At 38.4% G+C, this 21,758-nt stretch overlaps 1 protein-coding gene across 7 annotated transcripts in view; it reads right to left on the bottom strand.

Moving 5' to 3' along the window:
• WASF3 (WASP family member 3) overlaps window positions 1-21,758 on the bottom strand; it is a 75,817-nt gene that overhangs the window by 29,566 nt on the left and 24,493 nt on the right. The gene's annotated exons all lie outside the window — the stretch shown is intronic.

Genomic DNA, 21,758 nt, shown 5'->3' with positions numbered 1-21,758 from the left:
TTGCTTTAAGACATTCACAGGAATGTGTTTTGCTACACATGTTCACACCTCAATTTAATTTTTTTAACCTATCTTATTTGAATTCTTACACAAAAACACCAGAAGACCAGCAGAATAAAGCCCAGCTTCCCCATGCCTTTCTGCAGGGCATTCTCAGAGCTGACCCCCCTTCTTACCTGTTGCAGTTTACCTGACTTTTCCCCACCACCCCATGCAATGTGCTGGGGCCACTTGGAAGTTGGCTGCACCCTGCTTGGCTAATTGCCTGCTACCTCTTGAAACTGCTACCACACTGGGAATCATCAAATGCCTTTCACCAGAAACACTACTTTAAGTCCCTTCTCTACATCATGTTCTTCCTCACCCATAAAAGCTAACGTAAAGAAAACATACAACTGCAGTTTGTTTTTCATTTTCTCACCAATTCTTTATGAAATGGTCCAATGTGTTCAAGAGCTAGCAAGGAAGAGACAGACTGTCCAAGATGTCCCATTTCTTTGAAGAGCAGGCTAAAAAACACCGCAGTGCTGGTGGGGGGATCACCAACCTTCAGTTTTTAATGCATGATTTAAATTATTCTGTCATCTCATTTCAGCGTGAAGTTGAATTACAAAAGGTAAACTAAACACTAATGAGCAAATATATGCAACAGATTAAGCAATGCATTAACTGCTTCTGATCAGAGGAAAAAAGAAACACCACAAAAAAGGCCTGCAATTGCAATTAAGTTTTTTCTAATTTAAAACCTTCAACTATCTGAATCAAACACAGACCTATTCAGCTACTAATCCATTAATAAGTAAAAAACCACTTGTTACTATGTGCCTACTAGACCACAACCACCCTTTTCTTCACCACACACAAATCAAACAACCTTTCTTGAAGAAAATTCATGAGAAGCAAGGCTAAATTTTTTTCAAAATATATGTAACAGGACATTAAACAAGAAATCAAGACAAAATAAGCCTCTGAATTACAGAGGCTTTGTCAGGCTCAATAAGACTTGCAGGTAGTATGTTACCACATGCACGAGAAAATAAATAAATAAATAATTAAATAGAGTTGGCAGTGACAGTTTCACTGCCTTCTACATTCGTCCCACCCGTTTTGAGTCACACTTCAGCCCCTGTTTATTACTAGACATAGATATTCATTGTGATATTGCCACCGAATTAACTACTCTGGCATTTGGTAAAACATACTCAATATTACGACACAGGTTAAATAACTTCTGTTCCCTTTCATTCCCAACCAAATGGAAAACATAAGGCAAGTAAGTTGGTATTATTTTCAAAAGCTGTATCAGTTCAGAAGATTGGGACCCATCATAGTCGATAATTTTCTTACACTTTTTACCCCAGCTAAGTATGCAATACAGTCATAGAATTACAGCCTGGATAAACAGGTCCAACTCTGCTCTCCACGTGGAGCCACCTATGCTCAACACAGCTGGCTTTAAACCACCAGCTGCATCTGGCACAAGAGATGAAGGATATAGAAAGATGCTATAGTGCATAGATAGAGATATATAGATACATAAATATATTTAACTGGCTGCAGTAAAAATGTATGAGATATCAGACCAGAAAATTAGGAACAGGAGTCAAAACAGGAAGAAGAAAACTAAGAGGGTGAGATGTCACTTGACATCTCACTGAATCCACACGTGCTTCATTGGACATGGATCAGACAAAATCTGGCTGGACTGAACTATGACTGGAGCACAAACGGACGTGGGTCTCAAAATCCTGCAGGCATCAGCAACTGCACAGCTAACCTAACACGATTTCCACACACATTCTTAAAGGACAGGACATCAGAAGCTTGAATTAGCTTAGACCATCCCACTAAAAATTCACATTAAGCATGTTCCCTCAGTATTCTCGCCTCCCTTTTTCTTCTCCCTGCCCCCCCCCCCCCCCCCTTGTAACAACTTGCATAACTGTCTTTTGTTTTAAAATTAGAAGGCACTTATTCCAGTAGTTATTGCTGCAGAGGCAAGCAGGGCACAGAAAGACATAATCTAAGCATTTTTGGTTTTCTTTCCACACTTCCCCTGCAGTTGCAGCAGTATCACTCCAGGTCAGCATGGACCACCTTCCTCTGGACAACAGCTGTCAAACTTCTGACATGCAGTTTAACATTGCCTTGGCAAGTCAGATTTTAAAAAAAATTAAAATAAAAGAAATTCAAGCAGAAAGCAGATGTACAGTTACAAACATAAAAGACTACAAACACAATGTACAATCTTTCCAAACAACAGCAGAGCACTGCTATTATAAGAGACAAGCTGGGTCTTCAAGTATTTGAGCAACTGGCAAAAACTCAAAGCACCAGCTGTTCCCCAAACCTGCCTGTTGCCCTTCCACATCCCCAAAAAGGCACTGTAATTTGCAGTAGCACTAAAAATATGTAGTTGAATTTCATGGTTCTTTAATATTACAATTTCTTTCTATATTCACTAATGCCACAAAACGAATGCCAATTCCTTACACAGCCCCTCTACTTCTGAATGTTTCTTTATTCAAAGACATTGTTCAATCCCTTTTTTAACCTCTTAAGACGTTTCTTCTTATATCCTCTAGTAAAATATAACAAAGCTGAATATTTTTAACCATGAAAAGGAGCTTTCCATCCATTATAAATTTTCCCTGAATATATTCTATTATTTTCAGGAAGCTTTTGAGATTTTCATTGATGAATCTCACAGACCTCTATAAAAGAAGAGAAACTACCATAATTCTCCTTTTGTGGGGAAGAAAAACAAGAGATGGATTGAACATGCAGCTTATCATAAGTGATACACCAGATGGGATTCCATTCAAAATTAAGCACCTAGATTAGTAAGACTATATATATATGAGGTCAGTGTCTGTACCATATTGAGAGCTCAGCAGTAGCCCGGGGAGCAAATAAATCACTGCATCTATTGATAGATACGAGAATGATACAGTGAGTTCTGACACCTCGTGTGTAAGCTCTGCTTTGAATCTAAAATGGAATTTCACCTCATCAAAACCAGAGAAACACTATCCATTTCCTCACCTCTAGCCCCACAATCAAATTACACTACCTCTAATCACACTGTCTCTATGCCTAAAGCATTTCAAATGTTTGCAGACAGTTAATTTTTCCCATACCTAATGTCCTAACACTCAGTTCAACACACTAAATGTCCATCTCTGCATGGCATCCAATTTGGTAACACTGCAATTGCCCCAACTTCAAAATTTGTGTATGTGCTAAATAGGAAGAGAAGGGAAAGTGAAGATGAAAGACCCCAAACAGAAGTTTTGGAGATGCTCTCCATCCCTTTTTTTTTTCCACGGCGTCACTATTTCCACAGATCTCCCTGTCCTCCAAAGCCCCTCATCCTTCACTACAGGACACAAAGAAAGGGCTACACAACAGCAGACGCTGCTCTCCTCTTATCTCAAGGGAAAGGAATACACATGCCTTTCATGTACGTCCCTTTCAGTTTTTCCCTTGTCCTAAATGACTGGGAACTCAATGTTTCTGAATCTTTCCTACTTACCATCTGCGGAGGTCATTTACTTCTGTATCAGTAATGACAAGTTAAAAACAAATAAATTTGACCTAGCATATAGTCTGGAAATCATTATTTTCAGTTCACGATTCATTTAATGTCATTCATGTGTACTTTTTAAAGTTTGGGGTTTGTTTTTTTTTTAAACTGGCTTCATTCTAACAGAGTTTAATTCCACATTTTGTACACTGCAAAAGAATATAAAAAAATTTAGCCATCAGTTGTTGCATAACACAGCTCCAATACCCCAGATTTCTTTAATATTTATCAAAAAAGTATCTAAACATGACTGATTTTTAATAACGTCTGCTGGTTATTCTAATTCTATCAAGTATGTGATTCCTCTCACAGCCACATTACTATGGAACAAATATCAAAACAGAGTAAAGTTTTACTAAACATCACAATTACACTTTTATTACAGCTATCCCAATGTAAGGGACAAACAGTGTATTTAGTGGTTAATATACAGGCTTTTTCACATTTCCCCTAATATTTAATGCAACTCTCTTCATTTTGATACTCAGCTCGCTGAAGCAAGGGCACACATTAGGTTTATGCAGAAAGTCTAACAGAATTCTGTTCCTTAAGGATAAGTAAAAATCAAGTAAAAAAAAAAACAATTTTTTATCTGCAACAAACAGTCTTTCAACAAGACAATGCACGTAAAGTGAAGTGCCTAGAACATGTCCACCTGAAAAGAAATAGCTAAAATTTAATATATAGCCAGCTATCAACATCATTTCCACAGAACTTCCTCCCGATGGCCGGATCTACATGAAAGGCATGACAGTCAAGGCTGGAATGAAAAGATATTTTTTCTTCTTAGCATCAGACCACCACTCCAGATCTTCCTGTTACATCATACCAACCTACATATTAGCGATGATGAAATGGGCACAGAAACCCCTTAAGCAATTCTTTTGCTTTAATAGAGCTCTTATTTTAATGTCTATTGCTATGAGCTATTTCTGAAGGTTCACCAACTTGGAGGGTTGCTTGCTTTCTTTGGCTGTGTTTTGGTCTGTGCTGAGCTCTTCAGGGCAGATTTTATGGTCCTGTGATATTATGAAGGAAATCAAGACATTAAGCAATAACAAGAGAAAAGACAACAGGGAGGGGATGGTGTTTGGTTTTGTTTATTAAAAACTTAAATATATTTTATGGATCTAGGCTTCCCTAGCCAACCCTCCACATCTCCAAAAACCCCATAAAAAGCAGAACAAAAATTCTGAGTCGCTAACTCTGCTTACCCTGTGGGCCTCCAACACAAAAAGTTTATTGAACCATTAAAAGGGAACATATTAATTTAGAAATTTCCTCTAATTAAAAAGTCAGGAGAAAAGAAAGTAAATTGATCTCCACAGCACCAAACACTGACATTTACTATTACCTTAAATTTAGTTCTCATCAGAATTTCTCACTAACATTAACTCTAAACAAGCATACACAAGACAAAGTTCACTGATGCAGGAAGAAAAAGTCCTGGGAATTATTTAATGTGAAATTAAGTAGCTACTTATATTAGTGTGGACTCTAATATAAGAGAAGTTTTTAAATACTATCAGCAATTATGAAGACAATTCAGAAATCTGTGTTATTTTCTCTAAAGCTTGCTGCATTTGGGGTTTTTTTTTGTGTCTTTGTTCTACAACCTCATCTTTGTATTAACCATTGACTGTGGTTCAAGAAGATACTCATGCATCTGCCACACTGTAACAGACTGAGGGACCACTCTAAAGTCACTGCTTAATTTTTTTTTTTCTTCCCAATAGAAATAAAATATTCCAAAACTACAATCCCAACACTAACTTTTCTCCATCACAATATTTTCCCCCAGAATTTTCTAAGGAAATAAAAATCTTACTATTATGAAATAGAGACAGATTATAATCAGTTTCACCTTCTGCTGCAAAAAAAAGGATCTTATACATGTCATCCAACTAAATGGCTTCAGCACTGTTAAAGGAAGAAATAAAGATATTTCTTGGTCTCTGCTAATGAAGCAAACATATAATCAGTAGCCTAACTGAGGTTACTGCATTGTTTTATCCCCATTTCTGGACATGCAACTATGATTCTTTTCAGGCCCAACTAAAACATATCTAAGGAATATAGAACATACTTATGGACTGTCACTTTTTCCTGTATTAATTTCTCATAATCCAAATTTATATTTACAGCATTTTGTCACACTGCCCAATATGCAAAAAACTTTGCCAGTAAATTAGTTTGGCAATTTTTTTTTACCCCTGTCACTTTAATCTCTGCAATTTCTAAAGATGCCTTATGACTTTTATAAAAATACAGGAAAACATGTACACAGTATATTTTTACGTTGAAGTATTTGGTTTTAAACACTAGTATTTACTTGACTTCACCACTCCATTTCTTTGCAGGATAAGCTCTTTCTAGAACATCTGTGAACATCTCCCGGCTAGCTTTAGCCTCTCTTCTTCTACTCATGTTTATCTTTCCTCTGAAAGCTGAGATCTTTGACTGTGCCACTTTCTTCAGATTCACCTTTTCACTTAGATTAGCTCACTACAGTAGTAGTTTCAGGTTTTCAGCATCTCATTATTCTCAAGCAGCCTTCTTGAATCTAATGTCAGATTTTAATTCCTTAAAATTCTTTTCATGCAAAGAAACACAAAACAATGGGAGAAAAACACCGTGGTCCCAACTGAAGCTATTTGTTAAGCTTTTAATAAAGATTTCTCCTTCACTAACACATTGTAATCTTTCTTGGTACACTTAATGTTACTAAGATTATCTATTTAAGAACAAATTTGCTTACCTGAAATCTAATACAGGTTCACAGACTGCACAATACAACAGCTTGCTTTACTGAATCCAACCTTCCTGCCAACATCAGAACCACCCACCCTTTTCTACTCATCCTGTATCAGAACACAGAAGATCCAGGACAACTTCACACATGACTGGCATCTCTCATTTCTAGGTCAGAAGATGCCCTTTCTCTAACCAAAATTTTGTTTAAGCCAAAACACTAATCACACTTTCTCTCAAGAGAAATAAGGCTAAGGGGTACTAAAGAAATCCAAGTGATTAAACTGGAAAACATCCACATGTGGTATGCTTGTTGCTGCAAAAAAAAATCAGGGGGAAAAAAAAAAGTACATCAAGAGCATGGACTAAAAAACTCTGGGAAAACGTATACAGAAGCTTTTACACAAATACGTCTACTACCTGACACTGCGCTAAGGGGTAAAAGGTAGCTAGTCACATCAATATAGCATACTGAATAGGAAAAAAGTTGATTTCTGTCTTTGTGGGTCATGTCCAGACTGACTACCACTGTTTATTAATTTTTCTATATAGATCATTCTTTTCTGTCTTTGTTCCATATCCACATGGAGAGCGTAACCACACACACAATGACAATTCACATTGCTGCTTTCCAGTGAACAAGCAGTGACCAGTTTAAAGTATCAACAAAATACGCCGACACATTAATCTTGTTCTTAGCGTGATGGCTGCTCATCCTGCTCATAGTCCCTTCCAGATGGTTCGGTGTGAAAGGGATGGCAGGATGGGGAAGAAATATTCCATACTGTTCTGAACATCTGTTCCACTGTGTTTATACATTAAAACCAACAAAAGCCTTACTGCCACTATCAATTTTACTATTTTAACCTAATACTACTAGGCTAACACCAAATATAGCGTAAATGTTGTAAGTGTACATGAGAAAGGAAAAAAGTCTTTTCAAGTCATGTAACAGCATCTGGCTAGTTTTTGTTATCCTAAGAATGGACTTGTTTCAATAAGGAAGTACTTATGCTGCACTGAAAACACATTTTTCTTTCATATGGCCTTTCTGGAAATCTCTATTATAGTCCAAGAATTTATCATCATCTCTTCTCCTATTCAAGCAAACAGAACTGAACTGAGTCACCACTTGTTTCCCTTCAGTTTTATTCATTTGTCTTTACTGAGAAGATACACACTATGCATTTGTTGGAGCTTATTTCAATTCTATTTGAACAGTTTTGCACAGCAACTCAAAATATTTTCCTTGTACATATACAGAAATAGTGGTAGCTTTTGGGTTTTTTTAAGTAGAGTTGAAAGAAAGAAAAAGATAAATATCTTGCTACAGTATACAGTCTGCCTAACATTTACCCTTTAAAAATACCATCCCTTGAAAAAAAAAACCACTGAGCCAGAGCAAGGAGAAGGAGCTCTGTGTGGAGTTAAGAAAGAGAAGGAAGCAGCACCCTGTCCTACAGCACAGCAAAGAAGACTTTAAGATTGATCATCCCTCGCTTTTGTATCATCTTGACATGTGCAAATCATACGGCTGCTGAACTGTTCAGCTCTTTCTATTTCGAATAACCAATGACTACATGTATGAAGACACAGAAATATTGATACACTGGTTGGAAAAGTGGCATCCTGTAAAATCTGCTTTTATTTTAACCTTTAGGACCTAAATGGTAACATTCAGTGAGAAGTATAAACTAGATGAGGTCAAAAGGAGTGAAATTACAAAGCAGCAATGAACTAGTTGGGTCAGAAACAGATGTCCACTAGCAGGTCAAAATGTTCCAGATGTCATAGGCTTGGATCTTAATCAGCTCTGAGCACAGAGCTGGTTGTGTAGACAGAGCCACAGAATTCTCGCTCTCCATAGCCAAACTAAGCAGCTCAGATATCCAAGAAAATGTCTACAGGCCACTCTTTCAACAACCAGTAGTATTCCCATGAAATACCTGAGATTAATATAGCCTTGAAGTAAATCATGGTTCAAACATCATGCAATGCACTTCCATCGCTAGTGATTCCCACCTATTTGGCACCTCTTAATTTTTCCAGCATAGTAATACCACAGGGTAATAAAATTTAAACAATTAAAACCAAAGAGAACTGCTATTTAATGCTATTACTTAACTAACAGTCAACCATACCAGGATATTTCCCACCTAAAGAAAGTTTCTTTCTTGTTCACCACCTGCCTATTCCAGGATCTTTTTGGACTACAGGCCAAAAAGCATCATTACAAACACAAATTCCTTCTTCATCCATCTGACAGTTAAAATAAAAGGGCACAGAGTGGCTTTTCGTTTCCCAAATTACTACAAACTACTGAGACACTTTTTAAGTGTGATTCTTTCAACATAGCCTCTCGAATGATAGCCTTACACATCTTGGGAGTGCTTACTTACATACATATATACACTATATATAGCATATATATTTTGATATATATACAATATACTTTTGGATATCCAAATGGATACACATTCTTCTAATAGTTTAGAGTTAAAGTCACATTTTTATCTACATTACAGAAGTTGAATACTTCTGTAACACAAGAATCATTACTGCATGATATTCTACACTAAACAATTTGATGCTGGAACAACTTGTAACAGAGTATTACAGTACAGTCTGTAATTATAAACAAGCCATTTCTTAACATTTCGGCTACAATAATGCACAAATAGATGCTGAAGATCATTTAGAGCATGTTTGTCCCAGCCTTCCTCCTTCACAAACAGGAAGTGTTAACAGAAGCAAATGCCTTGATTACTTAAAGAAAACATAAGTTGCAGCTAGGCCTTGCTGACTTACATTGATCCTATTTAAGAGAGCCTTACTGGATTTAAAGTGCTTGAAACAACAGCCTGGGTCACAGCCCATGTGACAAAGGCTGCCCAGTAAGGCCTCCAGAGCCCACCTGCAGTGAGAACATGCCATTCAGATCCCCAAATGACCTCAAGGTAAACCAGAAGCAAATTCAGTAATTTGTTTCTCAGAACTCAAATTAACCCTAAATTGGAGGGGAAAGCACAAAATAGATGAAGTATCCCCTTCATGTCCAATATTACCCATTTTACAGCAGCACACAATGCTCCCTGTTTCCCTTGTCTGATATTTACCACTAAAATCCTTTCAGAACAGGATTTTTCGGGGGCAGGGGCGGAAATCTGCTCTTAAACTATTTTCCCCATAGCAGTTGATCTAAAATGTCACAGGGAAGTGTTAAGTTCTCATAGTTCAGTTAAACCAAAATCTAAAATGTCATAGGAAAAGTGTTTTCTTATAGTTCTTTTCCATACCAAAAAACCTCCAAAAGTCATATATCCATATATACACAAGTACACAGTTTGTGTACATATATATTCAGTATATACAGACATATATACACAAACACACATTTAACATACATATGACACTCTGCAATGATGCAAGAGAGCAGTAACTAGGTCAAACAGTGAAAAAACACTGTGTACTATGACAATTCAGTATTAATCTTTGCCTGCCTCAGCTCCTCATATGCCACCTTCATTCCCAGTTCTCAACAGGCAGGACAGACTTTCCCACTGGGAAACAACTGCCATGATGCTTTATTCTACTACCACAGTATATCACAATCCTTAAAAAAACCTTGCAGTTAAGCAACTCCAATGCCCACCTGAACAACCAGGTTCTTTGAAATCGCAGCAGAAATTTCCTGGCATGTAACAGGAAAAACACAGGCAGTCCATAAAGATTTAAATTAATACAAAATAAATCAACATCCCTAAAATTCCTCAAGGTGGAGCTTCCCAGCCACCCACACAACGTAATTTCAGCAGGAAACTCAGGATTTCCCTAATTATCCTGATTGTGAAACTAATACCAACATTTCACTTTCCCTACATATAAGAAACCTGGAAGTGGCAGCTAGTCTATGTGGGGGGAAAAAAACAGATTTATTTTGGGTGCATTTTACAGAAAAATTCAACAAAATATTTTGGTTTTCGATCCAACAGCTGAGTAAGTGAATCAACATAAAAATTATCAACTATTTTCATCCTGAGCCAAGCACACCATCTGTTCCTATGCTGTCCATCTTCTGGTGGCTACTTTACTACAGCATTATGACAAAGTGCCATGCAATCAAGGACTAGTGCATAAATCAAGACAGACTTGGAGTGCCAAAACCCCAAAATACACACCAAACAACCCACCACCCAAAAAACCAGCACAAAGCACAAGCAGCCTTACCGAGGTCCACCATTAACAGTCAAGTATTCTGCAGCTTTCTGCTGTGGTTATTTCGCTCTGGTGCCTAAGGATGACTGAGCTCTGATTAGAGGTTTTCCCAGGTTGAGGATGCTTCTCTTATCTTTCTTATATTTATCTGGCTGTGTACGGTAACTTGAGCACTAATGATGCGATTTCTCACTATCAGGTAACCTTCTTCTCTCTCCCACATGGTTAACATCATCTAGTTAATCACAGAAACCATTCATGTTTGATGCACAAGAAATTAGCAATCTGTAATTTTCCAGTTCATAGAATAAAGTAGTAATAGTTACAGATGGCATAGCAGAACATCTAGTTATCAGAAGTACAGGAGCTCCATATACCCCGACAACTGAATCACAAGCAAGTAGCACGGGGTCCAGAAGAAATCAAGATGGATCATAACCTTTTTCCTGGCCTTATCGATACTGAAGACATTTTTAAAGATTAAGTTACATGGATATATATTCACCAGGAACAGAATACCAAGAGAAACAAAGCTGCAGTAAAAAAACCTGGAACACACTTGATATATCCAGTATGTTAAGATACGAAGCACATCAAGACTGAAAGCAGCTGCATCTCCCCAGACATAAAACGTTACTTGTCCTTGTGTTTCCAGCTCTCTTGTGACAGATCATCCCTTTTACTAGTATCCTCAATTCAGATGTCAAAGTTCTGCCCACCATTAATTTCCTAATAATTCAATGTATAATCCTTGTCTCAGGATTTTTATTTGGGTTTTGTTGTTGTTGTTTTCTTTGGGGTTGTTTTTTGGTGTTGTGTTTTGGAGGTTGTTTGGGTTTTGGTTTGGTTGGGGTTTTTTGGTGTTTGTTTTTGGTTTTGTTTTTTTTTTTTTGGGGGGGGGGGGCAGGCAGAATAAAGCCTAAAAATCAATGTCAGGCATTAGTAAAAGTAACATGGTTTGATACAGTAATACTGGCTTACAAAACCTTATTTGCAGCATTAAAAAGATTTCTTCATTACACATACAGTAGCTCCCACTACAAGACAAATAAGCTACTATAAAACCACAGTGAGTCTCAGACCAAATACAGCAGCTAGTCTTCTCTAAAAATCCCCTTTCAAGATGTGAAGGCTGAAAAGTTGTGTTCCATGAAATCTGGCATTGTATCAACAGATCTCCATGGAGCTAGCAGGGTGGAAGTGCTCCAGAAAGCAGCTTCAAGGAAAAAAAAGCATTCTTACCACTAAGTATGATCAATCACTAAAAAGACGCTCAAGCAATGCTTTTTCCCAGCTAAAGTCACCAAATCTTAGCTATAGTTACTGGGGATGCAGAGGTTACCAATGATAATACTAAGTAATTTTTAAAGTCTGCTTTCTTCCAGCATTTCTAATCAGTACATTTAAATACCCTTTGTGGAACCTTTTGTAAACACATTTTTTTCTGCCTTTCTTCAAGACATATATACACACACATATTTTAAGAGCCTATAAAATTTCAGAACCTAACACTGAACTTCTGAAAGTATCCTACTGATTTACAGCTATCTCTAATTCTCCTCTTTTAGTCAATGCCAAGTGTGGGTGGGTTGAGAGGAAAAATAGTATAGTAGTACTATGTGGCATAATAAAATCAGAACTGAACAAAATACATGCAGTGCACAAGAAAGAGAGCACCACCATCCATGACAGGTTTTCCACTTGTGGACCTCTGGGGATGTTAAAAGACTTCAAAAGGAATTAGGAAAACAGCAACTGAAGTTAAAGACTGCATTGGCAAGTTGTGTGGTACAATAGCAGCAGAGACACCTGCAGAGCAGAACAGTTGGTGCTGATGATCGTGTGTCCATCATACATGATTTTTGGCAGGGAAGCAGGGATATTTGTTCCCAGCTAGCTCTCTCCTGTTATCATGGCCCATTAGATGCTGAACACCATCACGTATGCTCCTAGAGGGCACCTTTTCATTTTAGACTCATCAGAAAGGGAAAGAGTGCATATACTCCTCAACTGGGGAATTTGCATCATAAATATACTCCTGGATCCAAACCAATAGTATAATGCACCCTAAAATGCCTGTTGTCTTGGCATGTTTTAGTTCACTACATAAAGGTTGAAAAAAGAACAGTTTTATTTTGTTTGAAGTTTATGAGGACACGACTGAAGAAGAGGCAAATACTGGTTGGAGAAAAAAAAAAACACAATCGTCTTGAGGCTGAAAACCTGTCACATAGGACTTTTTAATTATGGCTGCCTCCAATATTTACCAATGAAGGCTCCACAGGAAAGCAGGGAATGAAGACATTTATGCACAAGAGTCAGAGCTTCATCTGTTCACTCTTTCCCTATAATGGCACTCAGTCATTCGACACTTGGGGAAGGAGCTCATCTTCCTCACTAGCTGGCAGTCAGCCTCATACCAAACTCCTGGCAAAACAGCCAGCTAAAAACCACTGAAACGGGAATGGACTGCCTAAACCTAGCAATGCTGCAACTGCAAAGTACCATCAGAAAGCCTGTTACAGTAAGGTTACATAATACCTGCATTACTACAGTGTCCGTACACCTAGACATTAAATTTATTCCCCAAACTTGAGAAAGGCAAGAAGCAGCATTCTCAATCATACAGTTGAGAGGCACAAAGCTATTTGATAATGCTGGCCAGCACACAAGGCCCATAGCAGGATCAGAAATCGGACCTAAATCACACCAATGCTTAGCAACAAATGCTTAAACCACAAGATGAGTTATGTTACCTTCTCAGAAGCAAAATCCAGTCATTGCCTTCAGATCCACTCCACTTAAAGTTGTGCTTTTTAAGACAGCTGTAAAGCCAACCACTCCTTGATTTAATTAAATAGATTCCTTTCCCCATTCCCTGTTTCAACATTTGTTATTATAGCTGCTCCTGGCTGAGCTGCTTCCAGGGCTGGAATCAGCTTGGAAGTAAGCAGAACAGAAAAGAACTCAAAGCAGTTTATGGAATTACTGCTCTTATAGCTGAGACCATGCAAGTAAGAACACTCAATCTGCTTCAGCAAAAGGAGAGAAAAAAAACAAACCACAAAAACCCCAAACAAATGGTAATTCAAACTAACCTCCCATTTCATAGTGAAGCAGGACAGAGGCATTCAAATGACCAGCTAAGATATTTTGTTGTTGTGTAGATAAATAGCAAGCTAAGCACAAGTGACTACCTAAAACGTGGTAATAGATCTGAAAGATTAGTAACTGCGTTCTACAAGAAATGGCATTGATGTTCTCATAGAAAGAGGAGTTAAGTCTAGCCAGACACCAGAGAGACAAGATCAGAACCTCCCTTTCTGCTCCCCCTCATGAGGAACGTGTAGGCAGTGAGGTCACCCCTCAGTAACCTCTTCTCCAAGCTTAAACCTGGAATCTTCAGCTGCTCTTCGTAAGTCATGCCCTCTAGCCTTAGTCCATCTTACTGGTAGGAATACAGACCTATGACACTGAAGAGCTCAGAGCTGTTGCAATTTTCTGTCACCCTCTGCTGCCACATTTCCCAAAATCACGTAGGAGGTCCCAGGAAATTCTGAGATGATCAATCAAATCTTACTGAACAGAGAAAACAGATTACATTTCTTATGTACTACTTCTTCAGGCTCAGAGGTATCTCTTATGTCCCAAGGACTCTACTACATGATATCTAATGCATGCATTACAAATTCTGTTTACCCTGTTAGCCATGTAAGTACTTTATGCCTGCATCACCTCCATCTTTTTCAGAAAAAGATGCTTTTGGTGAATCCTAACTTGATATACATTGATTTCTGTGATTTATTTACAAAAAGAAAAAACAGCATATACCCATAAATATTTAGGACCAAATTAATATTAAAGGGTAATTTTTAAAATAAATATACAGTACTCTGAAGGAGGAAGGTGGATAGAACCTCAACAAAAAATTGGTCTCCTCAGGAAGTCACCAATCTGATGAAACATACCATCACATCTTAAGAAAAGCAGTTGCTCTTAGCTCCTGGTATTGTGAAAGTCCCTTTTTTCCTTTCTAGGAAATTAAGACTGAATCAAGGACAAATCACCGGGGGCGGGGGGAGGGACACGACACACAAACATATTCTATGTTTTGGATCTAAAAAGTCTTTATTCTGACAATTCATAGAGAACAGAATGTTATTTATTTCCCACTACTTTAATCATAAATGTCATAAAATAGTGCACAAAAAGACTGCATGTTGAACTGATCACATTCGTATTTCATAATTCCAGAGAAAAACACCCATCTATCAAGACAGCAGCCAAACACCTGAAGAGAAGCCTCCCAGTTTTATACTGAGTTTTTTATACCGTGTTTTATACAGACATTATGTCCTGCCCACATTGTAGAGCCATGGTCCAACCTTAGCCTCCTTTACAGGAGCCCTACTGACAGTGCTTTCTCTTCCCCTTCACTTCTAGCACCACAGCTTTTGGCATACTCTCTACCCCCATTGCCCAACTACAGCAAGGCAGGCTGTTGTGTCCTTCACACATCTTACAGCTGCCTTCCTCTAACAGACAGTTTACTAGCTCGGACTGGGCCTTGCACACCTCACTTGGCAACGGCGTAACTCACCATCCATTTAGAACTAGACAACTGGTCTGACAAGAGTTGGAGCCACTGGTAACCAAGGGCAGGGGTATAAACTAATGCTTCCAGCTACCCTTTCCCCTCTGCAGTTTTACATTCCAACGTTTGCCTACAAGGCCTGCTTGGTACAAAACTTTGCTCTTAACTTTTTTGTTATTAGGACTGTTTATTAGTTGTAGACAGATTCTAGAGACTGTTGCTTACTCTCACAAAAAGAAGTGTCCAGTAACTAAGAGTATGCAGCTGGGTAGTTGCTCTTCCATCTTTCCTATCTGCTCCCCACAAACATCCCAAACACCCCTCCCATTGTCAGGGTAAAATATCGTATTCAAATTATTTGAATATGAAAACTCCTCAGACAGGCACCATAATATGTCAACTCTTTCCAATAACCCTCAGGACAGCAGCTTCTCCCCCAATCCCAGGGGAAGGGTACCTATTTGGTACTTGCCACGTAAATGCTGACAAGCTACAGATCAGGCAGCTGTCTGCAAAGATTCTCAGTAGGTTGTTTTTTTCATTTGGTTTGGGTTTTTTTTATTTTTCTTTTTTGTTTGGAGGGTGTTTGTGGGTTTTTTCAAGTATAAGAAAGCCCTTAATACCTATCTTTAAACTGTTTTAATGCATAGCTGAGGCAGCTACATGAAGAAGGTAATGGCAGCTTCTTTAACCCTATAAATATACAACCCGCACATTAAAAAAAAAAAAGAGGAAGCTTTACAAGTGATGTTTTATTTACCAGAAAAGGTATATGATTGCAATGAGTATTGCTAAAAGACACTTATATTTTATTCCTGAAGTCACAGGAAAGGGCAACCATCTAGATCCTGATGATCACTGTAGTCTCTTGAAATTACTTGCAGAAAGCTGTTTGAAATTAATTTTAACATCTATTTTCCAAAACATGTGATGATTTTCTCCACTCCAGTTCCACAGTAGTCCTGAAGATTGCTTCAGATTATTTTGCATATTGAACAAAAATACTTTCAATATTGAGCTATTACTAAATTGTTCTGAACAAAAGTTTCACAGAATCACAGAACAGTCAGGGTTGGAAGGGACCTCTGGAGATTATCTGGTCCAACCCCCTGCTAAAGCAGGTTCTCCTAAAGCAGGTTGCACAGAGTCACATCCAGGTGGGTTTTGAATGTCTCCAGAGAAGGAGAGTCCACAGCCTCTCTGGGCAGTCTCTTCCAGTGCTCTGTCACTCTCAAAGCAAAGTTCTTCCTCATATACAGGTAGAACTTCCCGTGTTCCAGTTTGTGCCCGTTGCCCCTTGTCCTGTTGCTGGGCACCACTGAAAAGAGCCTGGCCCCATCCTCCTGACACTCACTCCTAAGATATTGGTAGACATTGATAAGATCCCCTCTCAGTCTTCTCCAGGCTGAACAGGCCCAGCTCTCTCAGCCTTTCCTCACCAGGGAGACCCTCCAGTCCCCTCATCACCTTTGCAGCCCCCTGCTGGGCCCTCTCCAGTAGTTCCCTGTCTTTATTGACCTGAGGAGCTCTGAACTGGACACAGCACTCCAGATGTGGCCTCACCAGGGCAGAGCAGAGGGGCAGGAGAACCTCCCTGGATCTGCTGGCCATGCTTCTCCTGATGCACCCCAAGATCCCATTGGCCTTTTTGGCCACAAGGGCACACTGCTGGCTCATGGGCAACTTGCTGTCCACCAGAACTGCCAGGTCCTTCTTTGCAGAGCTGCCTTCCAGTAGGTCAACCCCTTGCCTGTACTGGTGCATGGGGTTGTTCCTCCCTTGGTGCAGGACCTTCGTTGAACTTCACCAGGTTCCTCTCCCCCCAGATCTCTAACCTGTCCAGGTCTCACTGAATGGCAGTGCAGCCTTCTGGTCAATCAGCCACCCCTCCCAGTTTTGTATAATCAATGAAATTGCTGAGGGTACCCTCAGTCTCTCCATCCAGGTCATTGATAAATAAGCTGAACAGGACTGGACCCAGCACTGACCCCTGGGGAACACCACGAGCTACAGGCCTCCAGACAGATCTGCACCATCTAACACAATCCTCTGAGCTCTGCCATTCAGCAGTTCTCAATCCACCTATCCACTCACCTAATCCACACTTCCTGAATATACATATGAGGATGTTATGGTAGACAGTGTCAAAAGCCTTGCTGAGGTCAAGGTAGACAATATCTACCACCCATCCACCTCTCTCTAGAACTAGGTGTTCTTTCTTAACACAAGTACATTTTGAACCTGAACATGCTGAAGTCAAAACAACAGGGGGAAAATTAAATCCTAGAATGTTGGTGTCCAGGATATTTTTGTATTTCTTTAAACGACAGAAACAAAGATGCAGAATTCTGAAGTGAACTTACTATAAACTCGCCTCCATCCCAGCACTGCAGTTGCTGTTATACTGGTGATCAAATGTTCCTCTGTGAAATGCAATTATTAGTTTAAAACCCATAGAGCTAATGAGGTCTCACAATCCATGAGGAATAGATTGTAGCCAGCTGGCTGCCGAGCAAAAAGCGGACCGCTCTTGCCACCTCGGTGATGAGGCTCCAGGAGGCAACACTGTGACTGTTGGTACCTGAGGCTATTTGAGAATCACCAGCTGACAAAACTTGTGCAACTGCACAGGAGACCAGAGTTTTTGCAGACTGACAGGGTAACACTAAGCTCAAACATGCTGACTGATTCTCAAAGACTGTCATTAGAAGTTATCTATGACTACATGGATCTTCCCCAAATTATGTAACAAACCTATCAATAATTACATTGCTCTTAACTACACTTTAAAATAGTCAATGCAATCTACAGAATGCAAGTCCCATGTATAGAAAAAAACAAGCCATCAGAGACTAATCTACACACAGCTGAAGAAATTTAACTAATCACTTTAAATCTAGAAACTGATTTAGTTAATCATAGTGCAGGCAACCAAGATTTAAACCTCATCTTCAAGCAGATCTCTATGCACTAGTTGCATAATTCAGAAGTGAAGCTATGATGCCAACCACAGAAAAAGTTCAAAGAGGTCAATGACTGTGTGTGTTTGCAGTATTGAAGTAGCACTGAATTTCCCAGTCTCTGGCAGTAACAATGAAGAATATTGCTTTAGGTGTTCATACCACTACGTTGAAAACATGATGGGCATGCTATGGCTCTCACAGCACAGATGCTAGTTTTACCAGGTTAATCCTCCTATGTTAACATTATGCACATTCCTAGATTGCATGTAAAGTCCCTCAACTCCATACAGTCAAGTCCAAAAATGTAAGTGCACACTGAATAGTTTAACCCAAGACAGGCAAGAGTTGAGTCCAAATATCCAGCCTCTTCTATTATCACAAAGAGAAAACAAGAAAAGCTCAGAGAAAATGCATGCACCTCTTAAGATCAGAATCTGTGATTAGAATTCTCGATCATGTTTTAAATCAGTCTCTCCCAAAACCAGTCCCACCTCATTTTGGCTTTACCATTTGTAATGCAAGGATTCTGGAATACCTTCTCCTCTCTCATAGGCCTTTCTTCTCCCCAGGATACTATTTGGAAAACACTGTTGTGTCTCTCCCCTCATCCAATGCTATGTAATTGGTGATCTTCAGCTTTACCTTCCACCGTTCTCCAGAAGATTATTTCTCCCTCCTGCCCAACCCATCTTTGACACTCCCTCGCTCCTATTCTGAAAAGCTTCCTTCCTTCAGGGAAAATGCTAACTTAAGTCTTCAGATAAAAATTCAGAGGAAGCTTTTCCTAAAAAGTTTGTTTCAAATCTGAACTTAAGTTACTAAATCATTCTATAATTTGCCAGCTACAAAGCATAAAGGTTATGTGACTGAAGAGTCACACAGTACAGGCAAGTCTTTGCAAATAAGTTTGGTTTAACCCTGACTAGAAGTATTGAAGTTGATTTCACAATATAAGCATTTCTAAAGACTGTTCCAGTTTTATTCATACAGAAATCACAAACATAATTTTAATGTCTTTCTTCAAAATATGTAAATGAATATGCAACATTTTTATATGCCAAACTAACTATGAACATGTACTTTTTAGATCTGCTTGTATCTGATGACAAAGGAACTCTTCAGCTGGTCTAGTGAATTGACATTTGGGGCTGGTAAGCATCAGGGTCCCTTTTCAAGCCCTGCATTTGGGATTTTCTTCCCAACTACATGCTCTCTAACTTTCTTTGTGGGGGGCTCTTTTGGAGCTTAGTGTTGCAGGATTAAAATGGAACTTTAAAAAAGCCAGTGCATGCTACTTGAATGGAATGGCATGTAAAGGAATCTGCAGCTTGCACAAACATCTAATAATTGTATTTTGAGCAACTTGACAACTTTCGGGGTGTTTATATTAGCAAAACACACTAGGAAATCCAGAGAAGCATGACAAGGCACAATTATAATGCAAGCGACAAAATGAATGACTTGATTTAAAATTAAAATTCCTTACTATGCATGCAAATCAGGCAAATTAAGTCATTTAACTATTTAATTATGACTTGTAAGTTCAGTTCTTTGAAGTAGAAATTTAGAAAGAAAATTATTACCTTTCTGTAGAAATCAATCATTATTTTAAATACAAGCTTATTTTGTTGACCAGGTGGAGTTTCCAAATTGTATGTCCTATGAGAACATTTGTGATACATGAGTGATCAGTGTTCAACAAAAATTTAGAATATTATGTCTACTAAAATTAAGTTTTAATATCTTTTTAAAATCAAACCCTGATTATTTTCAAGTATGTTCAGCATTATATTGAAATACCTTTCAGATACATTAAACTCCAGACTATTAAACAGTAGATACCTTTCAATTAAACTCTACATGAAAGTTGTGCTTAACCTGCACAAAGAAACAAAATATTTGATAATACTACACTGAGTATGAAAAAATACCTCAAAATAATTTTTGAAGTTCTATGAACACATACAATCTAGGTAAAATATTCCTACACATACATTCTTATTCCTGTAGCAACCAATCTCTACAACCTCCCATGAATGAAAGCAAACAACGATGTTTCTATGTACCATGAAATGAAACAGAAATATGTGCTGTAACAATGGTTAAGCTTACAATATAAAAAAACATAACACTGGAAGTTAGAATATGACAATTGTGACTTTTAATCTCAAAAGCAGAAGAGGTCTGTAAAGCCAGCTACTAGAGAAACCAAAGTCTGAAGGCCAGATACTGGAGAGAATTGGGGTCTATAAAAGTCAGCTACGGCACTGACCATAGATATCAATTAGCTACTGAAGAGACCTTTGCACACACACACACACCTGCACACACACTATATGACAACAGGACACATATTAAGATGAATAATTCTCACATTTTCATTGGATTAGTGTATTGCTGCTTATTTATTGATCAGTAGCGAAGCATATTTTCAGTCTTTGATGTGTCCATTTGGTTTAAAAAAATTTTTGCAGACTACTTCCTTTCCCTGACATACTTCCTCCACCTTTGTAATTTATAACAAATGATCTTTTTTTCCAAACAATTTCAGTATATAACCATAAAGTTATTTTACAATTTAAATGGGAATTGCAGGAAGGTCAGAAAGGGGAAAGGTCTGTATTCCCATTTCTGTGTGCACCATATTGCTTCTTGATCCCTTTATCCCTCAAAATGAAGTTTCTTTCTTGAAATTGTGAATGCATGCATAGAATTTCCCAGAAATCCTTTGTTTTTCCTCTAACTTGAGGTGTGATCTCTTTCAGAACATATATGCTGACAAGCATCTTGAATATCATCAAGCACATAATCAGCATTCAAAATTAAAATAAGCATACATGAATTTCAGCTGAGGGGAGACAAAGTATGCCAGAAGATCACAACCAGAGTTATAGCCAGTCAGCTCGAGGACATAAGCAAAGTCAAAAATATCCTAAAGCAGTGCTGCATACTTTGCTTTTTTCAGACCTTGAAGCAAGCATGGCTGGCTGCAGTTTCTGCCAAAGGAAGCACTGTGGCATGCAATGCAGGAAGGAAACAGTCTCTCCTACAAGTAGCTAATACTACTTTTAACCTCCTCATCCTCTCAGAAGGAAGAACAAACCTGCTTTCCAGCTTCTTCCCCTGTTCAAAAGGTTTATCTTTCCCACTGCAGAACCAGACAAACTGCAACCCCCTACAAAAAAAAAACAAACCACATACACCAACAAAACCAGCTTTATTTTAACAAATTTGTCTACACTTTGGCAGTAGTCCTCCATTAGCACCACCCAGCGTGGCCCACATCTTATGTCACATATTAAAGGAAGTGCTACACAGCTGTTTTCTTACTTTTCGACCAACACAACATATTCCTCATCTAAAGTCTGTGGTGTGCATGTTGCAGCTGAGCCAGATTGGGGGGGTTCAACAAAGCTAGTTTAATATCAATAAATGTAAATCTTTCATTATCCATTGCACTTTGAGGCAAACAGTCAAACAACTAACCTCAGCAGATTTAATTTAAATCTCTAAGACAAAGCTCAGCAAAACACAGATTATACAGGGTGAAAGTTATTAACAGATGCAAATTTATAAATCCAATCTCTCATGAACAGCCATGAATAAAGTAAATTTATTTGTTTTCTACACAATAAGATTAGCGTTTAAA

This window comes from Falco punctatus (assembly GCF_963210335.1).
Source record: "Falco punctatus genome assembly, chromosome: 2".
Classification (NCBI taxonomy): Eukaryota; Metazoa; Chordata; class Aves; order Falconiformes; family Falconidae; genus Falco; species Falco punctatus.
Note: the sequence above shows the minus strand (reverse complement) of the source record. Positions and strands in the feature narration are given on the sequence as shown.